The 17,500-nt window shown below is 51.4% G+C and overlaps 1 non-coding gene and 1 pseudogene across 1 annotated transcript; both read right to left on the bottom strand.

The window, feature by feature from the left end:
* Positions 1–11,489: 11,489 nt before the first annotated feature.
* Positions 11,490–14,403, bottom strand: LOC143187893 (large subunit ribosomal RNA; annotated as a pseudogene).
* Positions 14,404–15,758: 1,355 nt separating this feature from the next.
* On the bottom strand, positions 15,759–15,913 carry LOC143187877 (5.8S ribosomal RNA). Its single transcript, XR_013003342.1, has one exon. It is a non-coding gene; the product is annotated as a 5.8S ribosomal RNA (ribosomal RNA).
* Positions 15,914–17,500: the final 1,587 nt, after the last annotated feature.

The following is a 17,500-nucleotide window of genomic DNA, read 5'->3' as shown; positions in this document are numbered from 1 at the left end:
TGGCCCGATGTCCCAATCCCCAGTTCGAACGGGCTATCTGCGATAGCGTATTAAACGTCATCACAGTTTTGGCACTCAGATGTTGGACGTGGGAATTAATTCCCAATCTTTCGTCAATGTGAACTCCGAGGTACCTTACGGTTTTCCTCTGAGCCACACTCTTCCCGTATATCTTTACTTGCGGCGGTCTGGTTCTATCAAGGAAGCCCTTTAAGAGTATCATCTCGGTCTTGGTCGCTGACAACGTGAGTTTCTGTGTGGCGCACCACTCAGTTATCACGTCCGCGACCTTTTGGCCATTTTGCCCGATAGACAATCTTGCGTCGCCATAGACGAGCACAAAGAGGTCATCGGCGTAGGCTATGGGTTCGCAGAACCCGGTGTTCGAAAGAATCTGCAGAATTTCGTCAAAGACTAGATTCCAGCAGTTCGGACCGAGAATAGACCCCTGGGGGCAGCCCTTGGTAACCTTCTTCGCAACACGAAAGCCGTGAGAGACCATGGTCACCTCACGGTCGGCGAAATAGTCGACCATTAGCTTGTAGAGATTACGGGGACAGCCTCGCCGTTTCAACGAATTGAGAACGCTCGGCCACCAAACATTGTCGAAAGCACCGGAGATGTCGAAGGAGAGGCCCATAACATACTTCTCTTCGCGGGCGAGTACGAGTTCTCTGAGCTTTACCACGGCGTCCTCCGTGGATCGCCCAGGTCTGAACCCATACTGCCGGTCCGAGGAATAGTTTGGGCAAAGGAAGACCGATGAAAGTCTGGACGCGATCAATTTCTCCAAAGCTTTGCCAAGCACCGAGAGCAGGCAGATGGGCCGATACGACTTCGTATCCGTCTCAGGTTTGTCAGGCCCTTTCAGAATAGTTCTGATCAGACCGACTTTCCATCTGACGGGGAACACTCCGTGCTCCAGACATCCGTTATAGAGTTTCAGCAGCACGTCATGGAATACTCCATAGGAACGTTTAGCCACTTCAACCTCTATCCGGTCTTGCCCGGGACACTTACCGCTTTTTAGGCTTGATATTGCGGCTCCGACCTCCTTCCGGCTGAAGACTGGTGTGTCGACAGTCGGTGGGTCATGCGCGATCTCACCTCTTACCATGCTCTGGGCTTGCGTGTCCTCCTCGGGCTTATCGTCCGGGATTAACGCGTCCAGTAGCGTGAATGCGGTGGAGTGCCAGTCCATCGTATGGCCGTTGTGCGTTCGAAGGTTAGACACTGCTGTCTCAGCGCGAAGCTTGCTTTGGTTGATCTTGTACACAAGACCCCATGGTTCCTTTCGTCCCTGCTCCGTCACAAAGTTTTTCCAACTCTGCAACTTCGCAGTTCTTACTGCGGCCGAGTAGGCTTTTCTCATGGTTTGATACTCAGCCTTTTTAGCCTCTTTCTCCTCCATGCATCTCTCTTGCTGGAAGGCTCGTCTAAGTTTATAGACTTGCCTTTTCCGTCTCGTCAAGTCTGGCGTCCACCATGGGACTGACTTTGAGTGCCAACGCTTTTCGCGCATGGAGCTCTCGCACGCGTGGATGACCGATTGCTCGATATCCTGCGCCAGAGATTCAACGTCCGCCCTGCGACTCAGATGAGTGTAGGCGGTCAACGACTCCATTCGCTCAAGCAACGCCCGATCAAACTTTGCCCAATCCGCACTGCGTGTGTGGAACCTACCTAGTCTGGCCTGATTCTCACTCACGTTAGCGAACACAAGGTCAAATTCGATCGCTCTGTGATCACTAGTTGTCCAGTCCTTGCGGACTTTCCAACCTCTCACATTTTTTGAGAAGTCACTTGTCGTCAATGTGACATCGATCCAGGACTCGCCGGTCGGGCTGGAGTACGTCGGAATACTTCCAGCCTCGTTCAAAATAACCAGGTCGTGCTGCGCGATAAACTCTTCGAGCTTCTCGCCTCGAACGTCAATTTTCGTTCCGCCCCACATAGGAGACTTCGCGTTGACGTCAGCCGCAATCACGACCCGCTTATGGTGGAGGGCACAGAGTGCCTTTTCCAATCGTGCCAGACTTGGCTCAATGTCTTCCGAGCATTGAAAGTACTGGCTGATGAGGTAGAAGTTACCAAAACTACCGCTAATGTTGACGCATGACATGTGTGAGTCGCACAGGTGCGAGATTTTGACCACAGACACCCCTGGGTTTCTGACGGCAATTGCCGCCATCACCGGGACTGCGCCTGTGACTACTTTCGTCGCAACCCCAAGGCCGGGTACGGTGCCCCGAGCACTGTAGGGTTCCTGAGCGAGCAGCACATCGATGCCTTTGTCGCGCATAACGGCGTTCGTTTCGTCCAGAACAACTCGGGAGCGCCGCATATTATGCTGCAACACCCGAAGTCTACTGATCGAACCGTGTTTTGGTCTTCTAACCATAATTGGTCTGCGAGATTACCTGCACAGAAGCGGCTTGATAAGCCGCACAAGTTATGTCTCTCGACCTATGGTTGTGCTTCTTGCCCTCTGCTTTGCAATTGGAGCAAACGGGAGGTTTGTCCTTGCTTTTGCAGGTGGCAAAGGTATGCCCCTTTTCGGAGCAGTGACCGCAGACCTCATCCGATCGGCAATGCTTCGCTGTGTGGCCAAAGGCTTGACACTTGAAGCAACGGGTGACACAGATGTAGTCCTGTACTCGACAGGACATCCAACCTATGAACACCCGACCAGAGCTCTTGAGTCTGTTGCGAACCATTGGGCTCACCTCTACGACCCAGTTGGCAGCCTCCGACTTGCCTTTCGGTGTGGTTGCAAACCGCACCTTCAGGCCAGAGGACACATCCTTCTGAGTCAGGTCAGCCAGGTTCTGCTTCCAGATACTCAAGCCGACGTCTTCCTTTTTCACCGCCTTAGGAACGTCGTACACAATAAGTGTAGGGTTCCTTTTAGACGGGACGGAGACCGACAGTCCTGCCTCCTTGAGTTTGCTACTCCCTGTGAAAGCAGCGAGATCCTCCTTGCGATCGGTCTCGACGGCGATGCCACCGTTGTGGATGCGTCGAACTGACTTCACGCGGATCTGTGCCTTCAGCGGTTTCACCAAAGACAGGACTTTACGCTTGGTCGCGTCGCTGTCCTGTACTTTGCCCTTCGGCGGGAAGATGCGCACCACATTACGTGGCGGCTGCACCGCGTCTGGGGAAACTCTCGGAGCGTCGACCTTCACCGCATCGGCGTAGGTCGACACGCGCTTCGCCGGTTGGGAGATCGCTTTGGGCTGCGGGGGCGCCTTCAGCGATCTCTTGACCGCGCTCTCTACGGCCGCTTGCGACTTTTTAACGTCGCTGCGCACCGCGGCCAGCTGGCCTTCTAAGAAGCTGTTCCGAAGAAGCAGCTCCTGTACCAACTGGTAGAGCGCGTCGGCATGTCCAAGGATACTAGACGCAGCCCATCTGTTTACCTTAGACTCCTTCTGAAAACAGACAGACCTTACGTCCGACACCTTGGCTCGGGCTTCGTCTCTGATGAGATCGAGAGGCCTCACGGTGGTCCCAGGCACCGTGGAGTACGGTGCCCTTCCCTTCTGGTCCCCTTTCTTCGCGTTAGCCTTAGCCTTGACTTTGGCGTCAGCCTTAGCGTCTGCCTTCGTCTCAGCCTTAGCTTCCGCTACGACAGGGGACACGTTCGAAACTTGTTGGCCCCCTACCCGGTCGGGTTCCTTATCCCCAGCGACCGGATCTTTGCCTTTGGTGGGGCTTGGCGGTTCCGCCTTCACCACCACCTTTGGTGGAGTTTTGCCCGTGTTTCCACGGGGTCCGTCCTTCTTAAGCGCTGACCCGCGCGCGGCGTCCTTATCAGCAGCGGGCGCGGGTTTCACGCTTTTGAGACTGCGTGCAGTCCCTCTCTCTCTCAGGCTGCTCATCCGGGCGACCGGATTCACAACCATCTGGCCCTTTTCGCTCCCTCGGGAGGGAGCTACTTTGCCTGCCGAGGTCTTGCGGGTAGACGCTTTCGCGTCCTTCGCCGCAAGCCTCGCGCTGGAACGTCCCGCTAGGCTGCTGGAAGCAGCTTTAGCGTTCAATGTGGCCATTTCGCGCTTCACGTCGTGAAGCACTACTTGCGCCTGCTTTGTAGGTTTTTTGTTGGGGTTTAAAATATCCATAGCGCATATAGATTATTTCAGCCCGGTGTGTGCCCCAGCCTCCTCGGACCCTCAATATGGAACCCGGCATCCACCGGGTTAGGACATCACCCGGGCTATAGTCCGCACAGCCAAGGCCGACAGGGTCTCCCCTGACTCCAGGGCCCGCTTCCTCGCCCAGAGAGAACCCACTCGTGCAAGCACGTATGGTCATTCCCCAAGCCGATTGACTAGGCAAAGGGCTACTTTTCTCGCCTAGCCGCCCGTCTAGTCGAAGCGGAGGCCAAAGGTACGTGTTGGGGACGTCTCACCCGCAGGAGAGGGCCCCCTCAGATCCCAGGATCCCCTTTTCCGACGACACGGGTCGCCGCGCACGGCAAACACGCAGGAGGTGGTGATTTCGAACAGGCACCCCACTGTTCGTAGCCCGTTCCTTTTCTGGGCCCACACAATGCATGGAACTGGGCACTTGAGCCAAAGGCCCTTTGGGCCGCCTCGCTAAGATCCGATTTGCTTGGCTCTTTCGCCCTCCGAAGAGGGGTAAGCCGACCGGTGGGACCGCGTGGAGGTTCGAGATCATAACGATTTGCGTCACGAGAGGCTAAGACCAGCTCAGATAGTATATTGCGCTTCGTGATCGCCAAGAAGACATCGGACTCCCGATTGCCCTGGCGCCCAAGTCCTGTGCGGACAAGGGCATAACGCCCCCGTTGAGGCCTGTTGAGTGCCTTCGGTATACACCTCTGAACACTCAACGCACACAGCAATAGCCGGGTTTCCAGCGGCGTATTGCTTTGCACCGATTAACGGGACATTTCCGTCTTCCAGATGTTTTGGAAGCCCATGGCCTAGTGGGAACCCATCCACACCAACCATGGGGTCCAGCGATGAGAGGTTGGACGAGACCTCTCGATGGTGCTTATTCGCTTTTTGCGTGGCTGCATTTAGTGTGCGGTCTCAATCGATCAGATCTTGCATTCGGGGGCGCTTCTGAGACGGAGCCACGTCTCTGCGCAGGACAACCACTATGAGGACCGAGTCCCTGCAGCTCCCCCCAGTCTAGGATACTAGTTTGGGCAAGCCCAACCCGACACCTCAGGCGACATTGGGGATCTTAACCGCTGCCCACCAGTAGATAGGGACAACTAGTGTCTTTGAACTCTAGATTAGCACCAAGTGCGGTTCATCGGCCAGGCTTTCGCCTATTCCGGAGATGTTGAATACTGAGCGAAAACCACTGCGAATGGCACTGACCTGGAAAAACCCCCCCGTCACCTTCTCAGGATCATCCGAGGAGAAGACCGTCCCATACGGGAAGCGACCCTTTGGCCGTCGCTCCTGCCCTCCTCCGCTCGGCGTAAAAAGATACAAGGAGCATTGGCTTGCAGGAGCGACGTTACCAGCGGGGACCACGAGGAGGCGGGTCGCCAGCAGAAGGCTCGGTCTCTTGCGGGCTTCTGTGACGGAGATTACCTAAGAACCCCCGCCACAAAAGAATTAGGGCCACAGTAACACACTGCCGTGGAACGACAGTGCCCGCGTGGTCACTGTGGCCCACGCGATGGCTGCTTCGGTGTTGCATGGTTGCTCATCTTCTACTTCTGCGTATAGCGACCATTTGGTGTTCTCTACTTTTGAGAACGCTGGTCGCAAAGTCTGAGAAGGTTCTATAGATCTCTTTTTCGGCTAGCTGTTTCTTGGTGCAGGGCCATGTCTTCCCTTGGGATTCGACGTGCTGTACTAGTATTCCTCTTGCTTCAGTGAATTCCTCGCAGTCATAAATGATGTGTTCCACGGTGTCTATTTGACCACAAATACATGTGTCTGTTTCTGATAGATTAAACCCTTGTAGTTTACTTCTGATGTCGCCATGTCCCGTGAGAAGTTGTACTACGTAGTGGTTTAATTTGATCCAGTCCGCGTTTAACCGTGTTCTTATATCGTTGAAAAATTGGTACGTTAGACGCCCTTTCGTGGATATATCCCAACGTTGTTGCCAGAGATTAAGCATTTCCTCGTGTATATCTTCCGATATTTGGTTTAATTGTGCCTCATTTCCACCTGCAATGCTCTGATATTGGAGATTCCCAAATGCGAAATCCTCATTTTGTTTTAGGTGGTACAGTGCTCTTCTCTTCCCCAAGAGTAGCTCTATTGGGGGTGTTGCCGTTACTACAGCTATTGCGTCTGTGGAGACTGTTCTGTATGCCTTAGATACACGCAGCAGCGCGTATCTTTGCGTACTTTGCAGTCTCTTTATGTGAAATGAGCTCAACTTTTCTGACCATGCAGCAGCACCATATGTGATTATGGGGACGAACACTCCTTTATACAGTGTTCCCAGTGTCTTACTGTTTAATCCCCAGTTTGCTTTGGCAACTTGTGCTAAATCGTTGAAGATCTTTTTCGCCTTTTCGCAAATGTAATTAATGTGTGTTGACACATTTAATCTGAGCCCGAACTTGATCCCGAGGTATTTCACTGTTTCCGCATTCTTCATTGAAGATTCCTGAAGTCTGATCGTCGGTGGTCTTCCAAAATTCAGAAAGCCTTTTACTAAGATCATTTCCGATTTGGAGGCCGATATTTCCAACTTCTGTTCGCTTGCCCATTGCAATATTATTGCAGTTGCAGCGTTTGCTTTCCGTTCTATTTCTAGCCTTGAGTTACCCCTGATAACAACGGCAAGGTCATCAGCATATGCAACTACGTCATATGCTTCTGCCGCCAGCAGTGATAGCAACTCATCAAAAACGAGGTTCCATAATTGAGGACCGAGTATCGATCCTTGTGGGCATCCCTTATTCGCTGTCTTCTTAATAAATGTGTACTCTGACGACATTTGTACTGTTCGTTCAGACAGGTAGCTCTGCGTTAACTTGTATAGATTCTTTGGACATTCCCTTTGCCTTAGATTACGTAGTATGCTAGGCCACCAGACGTTATCGAAAGCTCCGGTAATGTCAAAGAGCAGTGCGTATGCATATTTTTCTCTTGTATTGTTGACAATTCGTTTTAGTTCCATAACTGCATTTTCAGTTGACCTTCCTTTACGGAATCCAAACTGTCTATTGGATGTACAGTCATGTTCATTGAATATGCTGTACATACGTTTAGCCATCAGCTTCTCTAAGATCTTTCCTAGTGCCGGAAGCAGGGTAATTGGTCTATAAGATTTTGGGTTAGACTCGTCTTTATTTTCTCCCTTTAAGAGAATTCTAACATTACCCGCTTTCCATTGCTTTGGAAAGATGCCGTTTTCAAGGCAGCCATTGAACAACGCTGTCATCTCATTGCTGAGTATGGGCCAAGCGTGCTTAACGACTTCATTTTCAATAAGGTCCAATCCTGGAGCCTTCTTGTGCTTGATGCTTCTTATTACGTTCCCAATTTCTTCAGTGGTGAAGCTGGGTGCGTTCTGTGTCTCAGGACGCTGATGAACTTCACGCCGAGTCCTTCTGTGCTGTGCAGTTTCCGTTGATGTTATATCATCCGGAATTAAAGTGTTGAGAAGCTTGGCTGCAGTTTGGTTCCACGTCAACGTTTGTGTATTTCCATCCTTTATACTCTGAAGAGCCTTCTCGATCTTCATTTTCTTCATTAGAATTTTGTAAATGATGCCCCATGGATTCTCGTTTCCTTCTCCAGTGACGAATTTGCGCCAGCTTTCGGCTTTTGCCGCCCTAATCGTCGATACATATCTATTCCTCAGGATATTGTATGACTGCCTGCGTTCCATCTTCAATGCCTGGTTTATTGTTTTCATATAGAGACGTCTAGCCCTGCATACTCTGCTTCTAAGGGTAGTGAGCTCGTCGTTCCACCAGGGAACTGATTTGAAGAATTGCTTTTTCTTTGGGATACTTTTCTCACAAGCCTCGATTATAATGGACTCAACTTCTTCAGATAGTTCTTGGGGATGTAAGCACTCAATGCTAATATTACGAAATCTTTGATTCCGTGCTATCTGAAGATTATTGATGAAGCTGTCCCAATTAGCTCGTTTTATGTTATATCTCCCTGTCTTCATATTGTTTAGTCTCTCTGTATTGAGGGAGATTTCAAATGTGATCACTCTATGATCACTTGTAACAAAGTTTGGATTTACAAGCCAGTTGTCTATCTTGTTGAAGCAGGCTCCAGAAGCTAGCGTCAGGTCTATATTTGATTGTCCTCGAGCATTAGCGAATGTAAAGTGCCGTGATTGCCGATTTACAATGAATAAGGAGTGCTGCGAGATGAAATCCTCCATCGCCTCACCTCTGGTGTCTGACAATCTGCTGTGCCATTGTGGAGAGTTCGCATTTGCGTCCAGGCAAATTACGATTTCCTGTCCTCTTAAGGCCTGCATTATTAGGTCCAAGTGCCTCAGATATATTTCGATTGGTTCACACCATTGCAAATATGCGCTTACCAGAAAGAACCTCTCTCTTTCTGTGCTGATTTCAGCACACACTATGTGTGTGTTGCTTAATTGTTCTATTTTAAGCACATTTATATATCTGTTTATTGGCACTATTGCTGATTTAACTCGGTCCGATGTTGTGATCGACGCAATCTCCTTCCTGTCCGTTATCACACGGGTTGATATGCCTAGACCACAGATAACGTTTCTGTAACTGTAGGGTTCTTGTATGAGGAGAATGTCGATGTTTTTCTCAAATGCCAATTGTCGAAGTTCATCCATGACAACTTTGGCGCCTTGTGCATTTACCTGTGCAACTTTTAGTCTTATGGTTTCATTATATGAACCTGTTGGACTATCGTTGTCCATAATCAACTTTAGTTATGTAGTTTTCAAGCGCTGCTCGATATGCTGGACAAGTCTTGGATCTGGATGAGTGATCGCATTTCCTCCCTGCCTTCTTGCAGTTTACGCAGGTGGGACTTTGCTCTGCTTTGGGACATGCTTTAAAAGCATGTCCTACAGTTCCGCAATGGCCACATGTGTCTTTTTCTGCTCTACAGAATTTGGAAATATGTCCAAAACTCTGGCACTTGTAGCATCGACTAATAGGAACGTAGTCCCTTATAGGACACGAATTCCATCCAACAAAGACGCGGTTTTTCTTCCTCAGTTGCTCTCTCGTTCGAGGTGTAACTTGTATAACCCAGTTCACCGTTTCTTTGCTTTTATCTCCTGTTTTGAATCGCAGTTTGCAATTTTCCTCGAAATCTTCTTCCGACATTTCTTCGAAGTTTTGCGATTTAAGTGCCGAGAGAAGTTCTTTATCTGAAAGATCCTTGGGAGCGTTGTACATGATCACCAAAGGTTGTTTCTTTTCAGGAAGACTGGCTTTAAGACCGGCTGTCTCCAGCTTTTTACTCTTAAGAAGAGCTTCCATGTCTTCCTTGGAGTCAGTTTCCAGCAATAGTCCGTTGTTACGTATCCGTCTAACGTTCTTTATTTTCAACTTCTCCTTGGAGGGAATGATGCTTTTTTCTAGGATTTTCTTCGTTTCCTCGCTACTAGAGATTTTACTCTCTGCTGCAGGGAACACGGTTATCACATTCTTGGGTGATATGGGTTTCTTTAACACCTTTTTCGGCGTGATGTTCGAGCTGATCCTTACTGTGTCGGCGTAGCTCTTTTGCTGTACTGGAATCTGATGCTTAAGTGTGGTCAATTTTTCCACTGCCTTAGTTATCGTTGAACTGAGCAGGAGTAGGTCACTCTCTGCTTGTTCCTTTTCTCTGCTTTTTACTTGCTCTTCCAGCAAGTTATTCCGCTCAACGATCTTGAGTACAAACGCTTGTACTTCTCGGATCTTTAGCTGGAGCTGTTTTGCTTCTGCTAATTTTGATGATTCACAGACTTTCGTAGATAAGTCTACGAGATCATCAATTAGCGGCATTTTCATCGTGCTTTTGCTTCCCTTGTTGGAGGTATCCTTAACCTGTGGTGCTCGGGTTTCCTCTTCTGATGAAGAGTCACTCTTGCACTGGACAGGTGTTAGAATCCTTTTCTTGTTCTTCGGTCTCTTAGTGTGCCGGGATGCGACCGAGGAATCGGTTTCCGATGCTATGGTCGTGTCATCCTTCCTCTTGCGGTTGCGATTTATTTCTTCCACTTCCATTTGTGCCTCCTCCACATCTTTGTTTTTATTTTTGGTTTTTAAGGTTTTAATTTTGGGTATTTTTGAGTCCATACTTGATCCCACGAGTGTGGCGGGTCATAATGTCCACCCGGGCAGAGCCCCCTATACCCGGGTAAGGCTTGGTTGCATCGGAAGGCGCCAGGTATTCCGAAGTTGGTCGCTAGGGACCGGTGCTCCCACCAGCCACGTGACGATGCTTGACCGTCACGCACCCTCATCACCGCGCACCATAGCTTGGGGTTAGGGACTTATTATAGAGGGTGATCCCCTCGCAGCCCGGTCGGCTAAGACAAGGCCCCCGCTTCTTCTGATGCCACGTACCACCAGGGCAGTCTAGCGGGTCGTTGCAACACCAGGAGACTTTCGGGATCCGGTTCTAGCATCGTAGAACTACGTCCTTTTCTTCTTCTGTCTGTCTTTACTGTTCTGCCTATTTCTGGAGTCCTTGAGGCTTTGTGTTCTTGAGGTTTATGGTCTTCAGGCTTTATGTTTCTGAAGTTCTTCCTGTTTTATTTGAATTCTTGAGGTTCTTGAAGTTCTTGAGGTTCCTGTCGGTTATTCGAATCTTGCTGTGCTTCTGATGAAGACTTATCGATGATGAAGTGTCTTTGGCTTGTTATGTGATTTTATGTTCCTGATGTGGTTCCTTATTATGGTTCCTGCAATGTTTCCTGGGGATACGCGGGTTTCGTTAATTCGCGAGATTAATTTAGACATGTTTTTCCCACCCTAATTGTGAAGCTAAGATTTCTCTAATGGACGATGACTTCGGCTCCATTGTCTTCGTAATTGAGCTGCTGGCGACGGTGGGTTCCACGCCACCTGGGGTCCAGACTAATACGATCCACTGACCCCTAACACTCCACGTCACCCTCCCTCACAGACGTCGTAACGCTGGTTTCGGGACCACCCCTTCGCTGGACACGGTTGTTCCGAGCCGCAGAGCCCGCTCTGCGTCCGGCCGCCCCCAGTATAGACACATGGTGTCTAGTAGTGCGACTGCTATGCAGATACAGAGGTGACGCTTCCGTGGTCTATTGCCGCGGGACCCGAAGGCCCCCACAACTCAACTCTTCCGATCAACTTTACCACCACCACCGTCCGGGTTTACCACTCACTCTTTCGCGTCCTGAAGACCGGTGCCCCGGCTTCAGGACCCCAGGAGCCCCACGAGGAGGTGAGGTGAGTGGATTTGAACCAGTTGGGCCCGCTAACTTCACCGAAGTCCTCCGAAGGAGTCATCAGTTCCATCGCAGTTCTCGACTCGGTCATGTTGGACGTGAGTCCGACCAAGAAGTCCCTCCCAGTTCTCTTGCTCCCAGTAGATAGGGACAGAGGGAATCTCGTTAATCCATTCATGCGCGTCACTAATTAGATGACGAGGCATTTGGCTACCTTAAGAGAGTCATAGTTACTCCCGCCGTTTACCCGCGCTTTTTTGAATTTCTTCACGTTGACATTCAGAGCACTGGGCAGAAATCACATTGCGTCAACACCCGCGGGGGCCATCGCAATGCTTTGTTTTAATTAGACAGTCGGATTCCCCTGGTCCGTGCCAGTTCTGAGCCGAGCGTTGAATGGCGGCCGAAGAAACGACACGCGACGGCTGAACCGACGCGGAAGCCTCGCAGCAAGGAAGATCCGCGGGAGGCCAAGGCACGGGACCGAGTTCGGATCCCAGGACGTCGACCGAAGTCTAAGACCCTTCACCTCGCCCAGGCCCGGCACGTCAGCCAGACCCGCTTCCCGACCAAGCCCGACACGCCCCGCTCCTCAGAGCCAATCCTTATTCCGAAGTTACGGATCCAATTTGCCGACTTCCCTTACCTACATTAATCTATCGACTAGAGGCTCTTGACCTTGGAGACCTGCTGCGGATATGGGTACGAACCGGCGCGAGACCTCCCGTGGCCCTCTCCTGGATTTTCAAGGTCCGAGGGGAATATCCAGACACCGCAGCAACTGCGGTGCTCTTCGCGTTCCGAACCCTATCTCCTTGCTAGAAGTTTCCAGGGAACTCGAACGCTTATACAGAAAAGAAAACTCTTCCCAGATCTCCCGACGGCTTCTCCAGGTCATTTTGGGTTACCCCGACGAACACTCAATGAGGGCCCGGATGTTAAACGGTTCCGCTGCCGGGTTCCGGAATAGCAACCGGATTCCCTTTCGCCCAACGTGTGTGTGTCTCTTTTTTTTATCTTTCAATTTATCTCTTTGTATAATAATATGTTTGCAGACATTGATTTTAGGACACCACATTTGCATAGGATTTCTCTTAGGGCTTAGGATCGACTGACTCGTGTGCAACGGCTGTTCACACGAAACCCTTCTCCACGTCAGTCCTCCAGGGTCTCGCTAGAGTATTTGCTACTACCACCAAGATCTGCACCGACGGCGGCTCCAGGCAGGCTCACGCCCAGACCCTTCTGCGCACACCGCCGCGACCCTCCTACTCGTCAGGGCTTCATGGAGGACGGTCACCAGTAATGGCACCGTCCCTCCCCACTTGCCGCTGACGGCAGAGTATAGGCGCGACGCTTCAGCGCCATCCATTTTCAGGGCTAGTTGCTTCGGCAGGTGAGTTGTTACACACTCCTTAGCGGATTCCGACTTCCATGGCCACCGTCCTGCTGTCTTAAGCAACCAACGCCTTTCATGGTATCCCATAAACGTCGACTTAGGCGCCTTAACTCTGCGTTTGGTTCATCCCACAGCGCCAGTTCTGCTTACCAAAATTGGCCCACTTGGCACTCTAATCCGAAATCTCGTGGCTTCAATGAACCAAGCAAGCCAGAGATCTCACCCATTTAAAGTTTGAGAATAGGTTGAGGTCGTTTCGGCCCCAAGGCCTCTAATCATTCGCTTTACCAGATGAGACTCGACGCGTCCCCGAAGGAACGGAGGAGTGAGTGCCAGCTATCCTGAGGGAAACTTCGGAGGGAACCAGCTACTAGATGGTTCGATTAGTCTTTCGCCCCTATACCTAGTTCCAGCGATCGATTTGCACGTCAGAATCGCTACGGACCTCCATCAGGGTTTCCCCTGACTTCGTCCTGACCAGGCATAGTTCACCATCTTTCGGGTACCAACGTGTACGCTCTAGGTGCGCCTCTTCTCGCAATGAGAACGAGACGCCCCGGGAGTGCGGAGCACTATGCAGCGCCCATCCTCCCTCGGCCGACGCAAAGGACGACCTTCACTTTCATTTCGCCTTTAGGTTTACTCATCCCAATGACTCGCGCACATGTTAGGCTCCTTGGTCCGTGTTTCAAGACGGGTCCTGAGAGTACCCAAAGCAATAGCGCCGCCGACAGGTAATTCAAAGCTTGGCCAGTCCGAGGGCTCCGCCGGCTAACAGCTGGCCAGGCCCGTGAACGGGAAAGACGTCCGTACCACAGGGCAAACAAAGCTGACCGAGCTTGCGGCGGGCCTGACGCACCGTTCGAATGAGAAGACTGGTTGCGGCCCGATACCATCTGGGGGAACACCGTCGCGCAGCCGGTCGGGTCACCGAGGGTCCGTCGCGCACGCACAAGGCGACGCAACGGTCTAACCGCCCGGGCCGTAGACCGACACGCAACGGGTCGCGACGTCCTACTAGGGGAGAAGTGCACGTCTACGTAGCCGGAACGTTCGCCGTTGGCCGTAACATCCGTGCGCCCTCCTTGCGGAAAAGCGACGGACACCCCTTTCGGGGTTTCGCGCACCAACGGGAGCCAGCATTTGTCGACGATGAATCTCCCCTTTCGAACTTTTGGGTTTCTCAGGTTTACCCCTGAACGGTTTCACGTACTCTTGAACTCTCTCTTCAAAGTTCTTTTCAACTTTCCCTCACGGTACTTGTTCGCTATCGGTCTCGTGGTTGTATTTAGCCTTAGATGGAGTTTACCACCCACTTAGGGCTGCATTCTCAAGCAACCCGACTCTAAGGAGAGACCCTCCCGAGACGCGCACCGGTCGCTACGGGCCTGGCACCCTCTATGGGTAAATGGCCCCATTCAAGATGGACTTGGACGCGATGCAACGTCACGGGATAAACGGATCCTCCCGAACACTACATTTCCCTGCGGCAGTACCGCGGGATTCAGTGCTGGGCTCTTTCCTGTTCGCTCGCCGCTACTAAGGAAATCCTTGTTAGTTTCTTTTCCTCCGCTTAGTAATATGCTTAAATTCAGCGGGTAATCTCGCCTACTCTGAGGTCGTCGTATACGTGTTAAATATATCACACACGTAGAGTGATATATTTTATATATGTGTAAAAATGACGAAAGAAGCTGTGGCGTAATCCTCGTACAACGGGGGCACACAACCGAGAGAAGCGGACCAGGCAGAGTGTGTGAACGAATGTTACGAGAAATGGGAAATGAGAGAGAGACTTGAGATCATGTTCGATGCGTCGTCCCAACTTCGCCGTGTGCCTTCGGAATATGTTGTCGTAACGCAACAGCAGCGTTTCCAAAGGTAAGGAAGCTCCTCGTAATTCGCCAGAAGTGATCAGCGGAAAGTAAGTCACATCGTCCTTAATGCGCCACACCAAAGCATCTTCGCGTCTCGTTTAATTCGATCTAAAGGAGAGAGACTCTCGCCAGGCGACTGCCGGTATGGTTTAACGCCCGTCCGCTTGCTTTTTGTATAGCTTTCGTGGACTGGACGACCGGACTTGACGCGCGGTCTCTCTCGGCGATCGACTAACGCGAAGACATGGGGCGACCGGACGCTGCTACCTTTCCACCTCCTCCTTCTAGGAGAGAAGTCATCCCTATGTGATGAGTCATATATATGGCGGCTGTGTAAGCCTCGCCAAAGAGGATTCAGGATACAGAAACAAGTTGTAGTACAACACAACACATTCACGGAGCCACAAACGACTCGACCGAAACGTGGCCGGGGAAGATGCATCCCGGAACTTCATCGTTTCGACGAATGAGTGCCTCCTTTTCGCGTTGTTCCTGCAACAAGACGATCCCTCTAGAATCCCTGGGGCTCTGTTTCTCGTCATACATTTCTTCACCACACTACACGGGTGGGGTATACGCGATCTCGTGTTCATGCTCACTCGCACACCCTTTCATTGTCCTTCTCTGTAGTCTCACGACAAACTCTCTTGTGTGTCGTTGCGGGTTACGCACGCCTCTTTCTTACACGCATCATTTCAGACTACGTCGGGAGCGCGGATGAAAACTCGCACGAAAAGCGAACGCTGTCTGTTAACAATCACGAGGGTATTTGGCGAGACACGGAGGCTGGTCGATGATCGTACGTCCGCGCGCTTGCGTCCGGAGCGGTGCACATACACACACGGGCGGTCGACAAATTAAGCGACTCACGACGCCGTGTGAAAATTAGCACTCACGCAAGTCCGGAACGACAAAGCAACGACGATGACGACGATGTCTCCAGTCATCTGCCGCGTACACACAACCTTCTTCCCTCCATGACGTCTAGAGCGTATTCTCGCTTGTTTTCGTGCGACCGCGGCAAACGCCGACGAACGGTCCAACAATCGCTCGTACGTGACACCGAGATGCCAACGTAAGCAGTCTTAAGGTTACGTGAACGACCCTCAGCCAGGCGTGGTCCAGGAATTGTATCCGTGGACCGCAATGTGCGTTCGAAATGTCGATGTTCATGTGTCCTGCAGTTCACACGTTGACGCGCAATTAGCTGCGTTCTTCATCGACCCACGAGCCAAGTGATCCACCGTTCAGGGTTGTATTTTAATATTCTGTGTTCATGTATATATATATATCATACTCGTATATAGTTCTCGGGTTCGGAAGAATCCGAGACCCGCGCCTCCAACTAGCACACGGTCGATGGAGGTTCGGGCGTCGCGACACTTCGTCCGAACGAACGAAAGTGACGACACAGGGGTCTCTGGGATGCGGTTCCGCACGGAGACCGCCACGCAATTGCGAACGGTTCCCGTAACGGCCAGGCGTAGAGTACATTTAAAAACCTAGGATCAACCTGGAGAGTACGATGGAGCCGACGGGGATACCCCGATCAAGTGAACCACGTACATCCACGGTGTTCTCCTCTGAAACGACACCCCCCATTTTATTGTCGCAGCGCCCTGCACGTACGTATTCCCCTCCTGATTTGGATAGCCGATTAGAACGGACTTCGCAGCCGGCTTCGATCGGTCTTTCTCATCCCCTTAAATTCACACACAAATTCCATTATTCTTGGGAGTCAGACTCACGAAAGTCGAAGCTGTTAACAGCCGGTCCACAGTTGTTGTTCACACGGCAGGAATACGTACCCTACGGCCGCACATCGACGCGGGATACGTGTCGCGTCCTAGGTTACCCGGGCCCTCTCTTTCTCAAGAGAGGGTCCACATCCGCTGGACGGTTCGGAGAGAACAACGAGGTAAAGAGACGAAGAAACACCGGGAGCGGGATGCGAATGGGAAAACGTTTGCTTTCGCACTCGTGCGCTCATATCGGTTATTCTCCTTAACCTCTTCTTCGCTCGCTTTTCATTATTCCCACCGAAAATAGGAGAAACGGGCGCAGCCTCGCGCAAGCAGCTGGCAAGCACGCTCTCTCTCCTCTCTCTGCCGCGCGAGTATGCACCGTATATATTAGCGGCGGGTGTGTGACCGAAACATCGCGCAGCGACGGGACCATGTCTTCCATAAGATATGAAAGACCCCGATATCATGCTGTGGCGACGGGGCTATCGGAGATGCACCTCACGCAAGCGCTATATATATCGACGCAATGCTTACGCGCCGAGGAGGGAACGATACATCCCAAACTGGCGGGCTCTTTGTAAACGCTGGGACAAAGCCTCACGCAGGCAGTCGAGAAGGAACAGTTTCGCTCCATCGAAGATGCCGCGCGTACGTACAACGGCGGGTGCGACGAAGCATCGCGCAACGACGGGACAATGTCCTCCATGCGAAATTGCATGCAAGACCCCGATCATGTTGCCCGATGACATCGGTGATCGACACCTCACGCTAGCGTTGTAACTATCGGCAGCGTACTCACGACGGAAAAAAAAAGAAACGTTCTTCTCGAACTGGCGGGCTTCCTTTCCTTTCCCTTTGCGCGTTCCCCCTTTCTTACAAGGAGCCTCACGCAAGCAGCCAGAAGCGAATGTACAGAGCGAAGATGACCGTGGCAGCGGCGGGTGTTGCAGCGAATCATCACGCAACGACGGGACAATGTGTTTCATACGAGATGCATGAAATACCCCGATATCGAGTTGGCGATGGAATCAACTGGCACACCTCACGCGAGCGCTGCACGATTCATTATTCTTACACGTCCGTGACTATCGCTTTCG

This window comes from Calliopsis andreniformis, unplaced genomic scaffold (genome assembly GCF_051401765.1).
Source record: "Calliopsis andreniformis isolate RMS-2024a unplaced genomic scaffold, iyCalAndr_principal scaffold0400, whole genome shotgun sequence".
In the NCBI taxonomy this organism is placed as follows: domain Eukaryota; kingdom Metazoa; phylum Arthropoda; class Insecta; order Hymenoptera; family Andrenidae; genus Calliopsis; species Calliopsis andreniformis.
The sequence above is the reverse complement of the archived record's forward strand: the minus strand, read 5'-3'. Positions and strand labels throughout refer to the sequence as shown.